Source organism: Castor canadensis, chromosome 1, assembly GCF_047511655.1.
Source record: "Castor canadensis chromosome 1, mCasCan1.hap1v2, whole genome shotgun sequence".
Classification (NCBI taxonomy): Eukaryota; Metazoa; Chordata; class Mammalia; order Rodentia; family Castoridae; genus Castor; species Castor canadensis.
The window spans coordinates 121,111,311-121,121,755 of NC_133386.1; the positions used below are offsets into that span (position 1 = coordinate 121,111,311).

At 39.3% G+C, this 10,445-nt stretch overlaps 1 long non-coding RNA gene across 3 annotated transcripts in view; it reads right to left on the reverse strand.

The window, feature by feature from the left end:
- LOC141425055 (uncharacterized) overlaps positions 1 to 9,751 on the reverse strand; it is a 63,594-nt gene extending 53,843 nt beyond the window's left edge. For 2 of the 3 annotated variants that reach the window (XR_012450162.1, XR_012450159.1), the window contains exon 1: positions 9,482 to 9,741. This is a non-coding gene — a long non-coding RNA (uncharacterized lncRNA). Of the gene's footprint in view, positions 1 to 9,481 lie in introns of all 3 variants that reach the window. The other variant, XR_012450163.1, reaches the window with a different exon arrangement.
- Positions 9,752 to 10,445: the final 694 nt, after the last annotated feature.

Below are 10,445 nucleotides of genomic sequence, written 5' to 3' on the forward strand. Positions count from 1 at the left end.
AGAGAGCAAAGGTAACAAATTCATTGTTCAATCATTTGGTTCATTGATTTTATATTGAGAACTACACTTAATACTGGGAACATAGCATTAAAAAAAATCCTTATTTTCATTCTAAAATGTGAGTCATGCAAGAGGAAAATAAACAAACAAATGTGTAGTATTCAAGGTGGGAATTTAATAAAATAAAATGTCAGTGTTTCTGAAAAAAGTAGAACAATAGAATTTTTAGAATACAAACAGTATGGAAAGTCTTTTGTATTGAAAACATTTTAGCTCATTCTAGACACTTTAGAAATTACTTTCAAGTAGCAATTGCTAAAAGATATAAGTTTTTTTTTTTTTACTTTTTCAATTAAATGTGTTTATTTTTTCAGGCTATAAGTGTATAATAGGCCCACTGAAGAAATTCTGGAAAATAGAGAAAAGTACAAAGAAGGAAATCCATAATCTCATCACCTGTAAAGATATAAATATTTTCCATTTAAACTTTATTTATAGTAAAGCATATACATTTTATGTATAGTAAAGCATATACATTTTTACCTACAAAATGCTAAAATATATTTTGCCCAGATTCAACGTAAGTTGTATGTCTGAGTTTCTCTATGGGTGTCCAACAATTTTGACCAATTTTTTAAAACCCTGACTTGAGTTAGCATTTTGGGGTTATTTAGACCCAGTATGAATACACTTCTGTGTCACTTGGAGAAGGCACAGGTATAATCTGAACAGAGAGGAACTGTAACGAAAATTGATCTTTCACCATCTATTAGTTCCCTTTAGTCTAACATGATACCATTATCCCCTGATGAAATGTTGTTCTACAAAACTTTCTTTGTCATAAAATTTCTGCAGCTCTTAAAAGAGCATTCTAAGCTCAAGCAGTATTCATTTACTGTTCCATCTCACCATTTGTCTCTAAGTAATCGCGTGTTTTTTTTTCATTGTTTTATTTTTTTGCTTTATTTGCAGTGGGTGATAAGAAGCTGAAAATCCAGTGTCAGAAGCATAAGTGGTTTTACTTTTTCAAAAACAAAACACAGAAAAGCAAAAGTCTCTATCCCGAGCCCTCTGTGGTCTTTGCTGCTACAGTAATCACGTGTTTTAACAATCTTCTATTTCCTGTGGGTTGAATGAAAGTCCCCTTAGAGACTAATTCACAATAGTTGATTTTTTTTTTTTACATTTTTAGTTGAATGTGCAATTCTCTTCTCCTGAATAAGCCTTTCTAAATTCAACTTTTAAAAGAAAGCATTTATAGGTAGCACAGTACTTATCACATTGTGGATATGCAATAAAATTGTGCCTTTTTAGCATACCTTAATTAAAATGTTAATTGTGTTTCTTTAAGCTCAGCTTTTAAGTGACTTTTTTTCCTTTTTTTATTGTTGTGCTGGGGGTACATGTGGCATTTATAAAAGTTCTTACAATATATCAAATATATCATACTTGAATTCACCTCCTCCATCATTCTTTATTCCCCCACCCCCATTCCTGGAATAGTTTCAACAGGTCCATTTTTCCATTTACATAGATGTGTACACAGTATTTGCACCATATTCACCCTTCTACAGTCTTTCCCCACCTCCTCCCCCCTCTCACCGGTACCAACTTGCCAGACAGGGCCTGTTCTGCCCTCCTGTTCTACAATTTTGTAAAAGAAAAAAATAATATTTTTATTTTTTAAGACAGCTACACGTGGAGTTTCCTTTGACATTTCCAGTATATGCATTATAACCCAAATTGGTTCACTCTGTTTTATCAGTGGTTGAAGAGGATAAAAAATGTTGAGGGTGTGAATAACCTGGGCAAGAGAACAAATATTTCTTTCTTAGTGTGGAATGCTAGGATAAACCTTTGATCAGAACCGGTACACAATGATAAAATATCATGGCACTAACAGACTGTTCTGCAGGGAGTACTCTGGGCAGCCCTGCTCCTTCCCCACCTGGAAAGAAGGGTGAGGGTCTTCCCTGCCAGTGCCTTTGCAGGGGTTCTGAGTCACACTGCCCTGTATTCCAATACCAGGGTTGCCCTTCATGCTAGCCTCTCCTAGCTCTGACTCTAGCTTTGTTAATTGGGTCAAGTTATCACCCTCCCTGGTTCTATTTCTCCCTTTGAAAATGGGAATGAATAGGATTGGGGACTGGGGATGTAACTCAGTGACAGAGAACTTGCATAGCCTATACAAGACCCTGGTTTCCATTACTAGCACTGCAAGAAAATTCTTGTCTGAAAATGGATGGGGTTGGACAGTCCTACTGGATTGGGAGTCAGGTGAGTATCATCAAAGACTAAGGTAGAGAAAGACATAACCTCAGGAACCTCAGCTTTTCTTCTTTCTGAGCTTGGGGCTCCAGCTGACTCCTGTCCATGCTGGGATTTTTGTTGGTGTTGTTTGTTTTGTTTGGTGCTGGGGATTGAACCCACGGCCTTTGCATGCTAGTGAGCACTCTTACCACTGAGCATATCTCAAATCTCCTGTCCATGCTGTTGAGCCTAAGGAGGGACACAGGGGATAGTCCACTTCAGGTTTCAGGTGAGAGAGCCTGGCACACAAACAAGCCAAGGAAGCTGTGATGGGCCTGGATTGGTCTGTGACCTCATAATCAGGAGACAGACTTGTGAGCTGATACTGCATGTCTCTGGGGACATAATTTATCTCTGATTTGTCTCTTTATCTACAGAATGAGGAGAATAAACTTTATGTTAACCATGTATGGGATCGTTTGAACACCAAAATAAGGAAACTCATTCAATAAATATTTGTTTTTCTGGAAATATAATAAAAGCCATATGTGCATCTGAATCAGCTGGGAATCTTATTAAAATGAAAATTTTGATTGGTAGATCTGTGGTAGATCTGGGGTAGGACTAAACATTTTGCATTTCTCTCAAACTCCAGGGTGAGGCTGTCTGGTAGTCCTCAACTGGGGCACATTCTGGTGAGCAATGTTATATTCCATTCCATTTTTCAAAAATGAAAATAATAATAAATTATATAAACCCCACCACCCTCACACTATTTTCATTTCAAATATATTTTAATTAACATTATGTCATAAATAGTTTCTGTGTTTCTACAAATTACATAGATGGAAAAATTTCTATAATCATTGTTTTTAAGTAGTTGCACCATAGTCCATAGTTTTAAAATTGCATACCTCTAGCTGTTTTTCCATGTTGGACCAGTTAGTTCCAAGAGAATGGTCACAGGGAGGGCAATGCATTTCTGGGACAGAGGGAGGGTGTTTCTTGTTTCTTTCTGTTCCTCTCTAGGAGCAGTAAAGTGGCACAAGATTGTATCTTCCCGAACTTCTGTGAGTTTTGATGTTATTTTCCAAAATGCCAACAAAATTATAGATGTGTACATATTTTGATTATTAAAAATATATATCCCTTTTTTACATTATTGGTGGGAATATAAAATGGTTTAGCTATTGTGTAAAGTGGAGTTTCCTTAAAAAAATTAAAAATAGGGGCAGAGTGGGTGGTAAGGGAGGGGGTGGGGGCGGGGGGTAGAAATGACCCAAGCCTTGTATGCACATATGAATAATAAAACAATAAAAAAATTAAAAATAGAACTACCATATGATCCAATAATCCAACTTCTGGGCATTTATCAAAAAAAATTGAAGTCAGAATGTCAAAGAGACACCTGCATTCCCATGTTGATTTCTACATTCTGCACAATAGCCAAGATGTGGAAACAACTCAACTGTCTATTGATACCGAATAGACAAAAGTGCATTGGATACACACAATAGAATGCTTTTCAGCCTTAAAAAGGAAGGAAATCCTGCCATGTGCGACAACAAAAATAAACTTTGATGACATTAAGTGAAATAAGCCACTCACCAAAGGACAAATATTGCATGAATTCATTTGCATGAGGTATCTAAAACTCATAGAAACATAGAGTAAAATGACAGTTGGTGGGAACTGGAATGAGGAAGAGATGGGGAGTTGCTATTCAACCACATATAGTTTCAGTCAGGCAAAATGAATAAATTCTAGAAATTTGCTGTGCACTACTGTACCTATAGTAAACCTAGCTGACTGGGAGCTCACTTTTTCTGTGATTCACTCTGAGGTCTCCTATCTCCTCATCTTGGGGACCTGAACTTCTACCCCTGCCTTCTATTAGGCTTGGCAACAAATTCAATAGATGTAAACACAGACATTTTCTGCAATTAAGTATAAGGGAATTTGTTATAGAGACGCTTAAAGAAATGGCGGGAAACCTGCATCATTGCTAGGCTTTTTAAAAATGCATTTCAGGGGGGTTTCAGGACTTCACTATGGCTAGAAATGCTTCACCTCTGCATGTGGCCTAACATAGGCTTGTAAAACACACCACAAATCACCCATCTCTTCTGAGGATTTAGGAGCCTGGAAGGAGTAAGATTTTTAGGTAGGGTTTTATTTTGCATCTCCCTGTGGCAGGAAACATCATGCTCACATACAACTGTCCACCCTCCTGGAGAGATTGGAACAAGGGTATCAGTGATGTGCTCATAGTCAGAGCTCCATATGTTTTTACCGAACACATGGGTGTTTTTAATTGAAAAATGCTTCAGATGCTTGAGATTATTATTCCTGTTTTCCAGAGTTGTTACTTTGGACTTTGAACAGCTTCTCTGGGCTGAGGACAGGAGGAACAAAGATAAGGCCCCATCTCTGCTCTTAGCTCACAGTCTTTTAGTACAAGTTCCTGGAAGGGGTAGATCCAACCTACCACCTGTTTTCATAAATAAGGTTTTATTGGGACATGGCCAGGTTCATTCTTTTAAATGTCCATGACTGAACAATGGCACAAAAAGTTGTGACAGAGGCTATCTGGATCACAGAGCCTAAAATATTTGTTATGAACACTTTACAGAGAAATTTTCCAAGCACTGGGATAAATGCTCAGAGTTGGAGCACCTCAACCCACTGTTATTTAGAAAGGCTTTCTGGAAGAGGCACTGCTTAACCTATGAACTGGTGAGTGAGAATTGTGGGCTTAAGAAGGACAAGGTGTGCACCCCAGGAAAAGCAAAGCCAAGGAGATACAAATCAGAATAATACATGAAGAGAATTACAAGTAGTTCATAGTTACTGATATATACTGTGCAAGATAGGATGGAAGCAGATGAATGTATCAGTGCAGAGTTGGGTGATTTGCTGAAGATTATATATGTAGATGGAGCAGATCTAGAGTTCAGATTCTCCTACTTGTGTTCTTGTATGTTTATAACATCAGCAAAGACAGCACACACACACACACACACACACACACACACACACACACACACACACACTCAATTCATGGCCATGGCGGTAATGTCAATTGATCAAAGAACTCTCAAAGTGAGCTGGGTCCAGTGCAGCTCACTTTTAGTCCAGGCAGTTGCCATTCATTAACCAGAGCTGGCAGTTCATGCAAACCCATTTGCTATTCCTGATTGACATCCTCCAGACAGAGGAAGAAAGCTTTAGATTTGTTTTTCTGTAAAGGTGTTAGAAAAAGGCTTCTGAAGTGAAAGCAGACCATTCAAGCAGCCCCATTTCAGCAATTCTAAATTGCTGTGTACCCTTCCTGTTCCATGTCACATGCCAAGTGGTTCACATGCTTTATCTCTCTTAATCCTTGCTTTACCACCATTGGGGAGGTAGAATAAGTAGATCATTTACTCATGGGTCTGGAAGAAAGCATTTTAATTGCTCAAAAAATATTTTAAAAGGTTATTCATTAAAAATTTAAAAATTGAAGAACAACTTGATATGGGAGTGGTACATGTGGCGGGTTATAAATGACCGATGGGCATGCCAGAAAGATTCAGCCCAGACACCTAAATAGTGTGGTCTGAATCATTTTAGATGATCCCAGTGACCTTGTGACCTATAGCTGGTAAACATAGCTGGAATGATTTTTGTTTGTTTATATTTTGGTGGACAGCACATCTTAACTGTGATTGTGCAAATTGACATTAGCCATCCCTCCTTAAATCTATATAGTAGGGGAGAACACATACACACACACACACACACATGCACACACACACACATATGCATACAAACATATGGAGAGAGATGGAGGAGGGGGAGGGGAAGAGGGAGGAAGAGAAAGAAGGAAGAAAAGGGATGGAAGGAAAGAAAGATAGAAAGGAGGGAAGGAAGGAAGGAAAGAAGGAAGGGAAGGAAGGAAGAAGAAAGGAAGGCAAGGAAGGAAGAAAAAGTAACCATCTAATGTTGGAAGTACCATTCATGCAGGACAGGTGAGGTCCTGGACCTCCCGGGGGGCTATTTTCCATGCCTTGACAATAAGGAAACTGAAGCTTGAAGAGATTAGATAGTTTGCCATGGCACTCAGTTGTAGACCTAGAATTTCCACACTGATCCCCCAGACTCCACAGTCCAAGCTTTTAACTATTTATATATATTATTTACATATACATTTTATATATATATATATATATATATATATATATATATATATATAATTTATCTTGAGGGTGAAGGGAAGAAATTTCCAGCTCAGGCCTGAAAGAATAAAGTGGTTGAGAGAAACAATTTGGAATTAGTTGAGAGCAGAAAAAGTAATTGTCAATCTGTGCCTTGATATCATTTTGTTTAAAATTTGCTTTGGGCTGTTTTCTTTACTGTCTTTCTAGAAAGTCATTGGTAGTAGCATTGTGTGCACTGTACTTTAGTGATTCACATCTGGAGGTAGTTTAACAGCTAGTTCTGTGTCACTATGCCAATTATCTGTCATATGGTGGCAGCTATCTGAAATGTCCAATTTATAGGGCATTTTCTCTTTAAAATCTCTTTCCAAGGGCTCAGATTGAGGGAAGCAGATAGACCTGAAGTGGCTCAAGCTCGAGTGAAGACCCTTACCTAAGTAAGCCAAACTTGGAAATGAAATAGTTTGAGTTTCAGGTCTTAGGAAATTGAAAGAGGAATACAAATGCTTTGATCAAAGAAAAGGAATCCTCTAACTGCAAGATATTGTTACAGGCCAGGAGACAGGCTGAGTTGAACTACAGCAGGAGAAACTGAGAGTGAAGAGAAGGGGATTCTGGGGGTGGTAGAGAAAGGCCCTATAAGGTCTGAACATAGGAGGATCAGTTTATAAAACAGCATTTTGTAAATGGATGTTTCATGTTTCAAGGGTCAACTTTATTTTAATGAAACACAACACAAATTCTTAGATATAGTCTTGTCCACCTGTTATCCACATACACAATCAGTAGGCATTAACTGATGACCTATCCTGTGCTGAGCACTGTTCTAGATAAGCAACATGACTTGAAGGAAGGATTCCCCAGTCCTGGTTCAGTAGAAGGAAACATGAAATTCTTTTCTTTCCTTGTTTTTTTTTTTGAATCTATTTTTTTTCTCCAAAAATCTCCTGGTTTTCATAAATGATCATGGTTTGATATGCTGTGCCATTGCAATAATAATTTATAATCAATGGAAAACCAAAGGAATGACTAGAAGTTGCTTTAGTTATGGGAATTGCTGATTGTCTCAGCATAACCCTAGAAAACACTGTATTATGTGTGTGAGGGTCCAGGTTTCTCGGAAGGTACAGATGCATCTTTTTCAAATACCAACTTTAAATTCTTACATTTTAGCATGTGAGTGTGAGGTCAGTTAACTCAGTGACCTGCTTCCCCAAGGGACTTGATTTTTCTTAAAGTTCTTTGTAACTTTTCAGATTGATGACCTCTGTTTACAGTTGTTCCTTGACTATAAGGAAAAGACAGTCTGCTAATTTACCACTTTTTACTCTAATTCAGTTCCATTTTAGACACTTTTAATAACTTGGTATTGTGTTGCGAGCTGATTTTTGGTTAGCAGCTACCTCTAACTTTCAGTTCTGGCTGCAAGAGTAGACAGACAATCTGGTAGCTTTCATCAAGCCAGCCATTCATTTACTCTCCCAACATGCACCATAAACTGTGCTGAGTCAGGAGCTGTTAGGTTCTTGGAATACAATACACATGAAATAGATGCGTACTGACCAAGGCACTCATGAGGCTGACTGTCTACCAGAAGTGGGTTGTCAGACTATAAGTGCAAATTATAATAAGAGATCATGGAGAAAGAGCTAGGCTATCGCAAGTGTACAACAGGGCATGTGCCTAACTTGTATTGTGAAATAGGGAAGGCTTCTTTAAGAAAGATGGTAATGCATGCCATACATGGTGGCACAGGTCTGTAATCCTAGCACTTAGGAGGTTCAGGCAGAAGGATCAAGGCCAGCCTGAGCTACACAGAGCCTGTCTCAAAAACAACCAAAACCAAAAATAATACTGAGATTTGAAGAAGTTGAAGGAGAAGTCAATAGCCAGGACAAGGGTCTGGAAAGAGATTCCAGGCAGAAGGAGTAACAGATGTGTAGGCTTTGAGCTGGAAAGAAGGTGATGGTGCTTATAAACTATCAAAAGACCAATGTGGACAGGGCATGTTTGCACATGCCTGTAATCCCAGCTATTTGGAAGGCAGAGATAGGAGGATCTAGGTTTGAGGAGTGTCCAGAGCAAAAATGGGAGATTCTATCTGAAAAACAAATTTAAAAACCAAAACAAAATTGCTGGGCAGGTAGCTCAGTGATAGAGCACTTGTCTAGCAAGGAAGAGCCCTGAGTTCAATTTCCACTACTAGAAAAAAATTCAAAAAGCACCAGGGCAACTGTGGCATAGTCACAGCAGGGGAGAGTGGTACAAAATTAGTATGGCAGAGTAGCTCACAGCCAGACAAGCAGGGCTCTGTAACACCTGGTAAAGCATATGGATTTCATTCTGGGTGCAATGGGACATCACAGGCAGGTTGTGAGCAGGCAGGTAGCATGATCTGGCTTAAAAAACCAAACCTCTGAATTCTGAGTACAGAACAGATCAGACATGTGTTTAAGAAAAGCACTCCATAGCCTGGATTGTCACATGTATATTGTTTAATACATCCTGGGCAATTTATTTTTCCAAGCTCTAATTCAAGGTGGGAACGGAGGAGGGGCATATTTGGGGCACCAGACAGCCTACGTTTTCCTCCTGCCTCCCACTACCACACATCCTGGCTGACCGTCAAACTAAGTGCAAAGTGCCTGCAATTACAGGAGAGGAGGCTTTGAGGGGAAAATAGTAAATCAAGTCATAAAGATCTCAACAACTTAAAGAAAAAGATTCCAGCCTTAAGTTGAGTCCCAGCGAAAGGAACACATTTGGTGGCTACAAGCATCTCAAAAAGCATGTCCTTAGGCCCATAAATTTAGAAATATCTTTATTTTCAAAGAGTTTGGTTAACCCCTTCCCTTTTTTTTTTAACTCAATTTCCTTCTTTTTCCCCCTCACAGATCAGGCATTCTTTAGTTATCTAATTTGCCTTTTTTTTTTTAATAAAAGACAAGTGAAAACGTCTTGAAAAATATAGCATTTTCAGTGTCACTTGTCATTAGTTTCCTTTCCCAATTTAATTTGTGGCTGAGGCTTACCTTGGAGTGACTTGTTAGAGGAAACTGGCTCTCTTCTGCTACCTATAGGTCTGGCTTTGGGTTAGGGACAGGGAGGATAGGGACAAGCACAGGAATATGTGCCTGCAACACTGGGGTCTGTTGAAGTAGGTAGGGATGAAGGGTGACAGGCACTAAGCATGGTAACAAATCAACTGTGACTTAGGGAGGTACTTTGTTCTGTCAAGCATGACTGGCATAGGGTGATGCCCTGGAACAGGCTTGACCTAGGTGGTCAGAGCGCTTCGGTTTGATTTTCTTACCACTGACTATAAGTTGGGGCCACAAAGAAATGAACACATACAAGTGCCTCTGACTACCAGAAAGTCTGCATAAGTGCTCCTGAAACTGTGAGAGGTGGGAAATGTTTTCTCCATTCAGAGATAAGGAAATAAATTCAGAGAAGTGAAGTGATGTGCTGGTAAGCTCCACTTTTCAATTTTCTAAAGGAAGGTAGTAACATATCATTGGATGGTAATCATGGGAAGGAAATTTGTAAATTGTGCAATTTCCATGAAGATATGTCCATGAGGCCTTCAGTGAGCATCTTTGAGGGGTCTCTAGGATGGGCCTTGGATCTCATCTGTTCCTGATAGTTGTTCCAGTAAACATAAAATGTATGATCTGCCCAGGAACAGCTATTCGTGGCCCATGCCTTCCAGATTCTGTCATCCCACCTCCCTCTCCTATTCTGCATTCCTCTCCTTGCAGATCTGTTGTCAGGACTCCCACCCCACCCTACACACAGTTCCCTCTGCCTTCAAAGCCTGCACTCATGCCATTGCCCTCTGTTCATGAGCTCAATATTCTTTCTGTGGTCTCAGCACATAGGCCACACTTATTTTCCACACAAAACAGCGGTCTCCCAGGACAGGGACTCACAAGGGAATGACGAATGGCAAAAGGTATAGCTCTGAAAGTTGCTCAGCTCAGTTTTCCCTTTCCC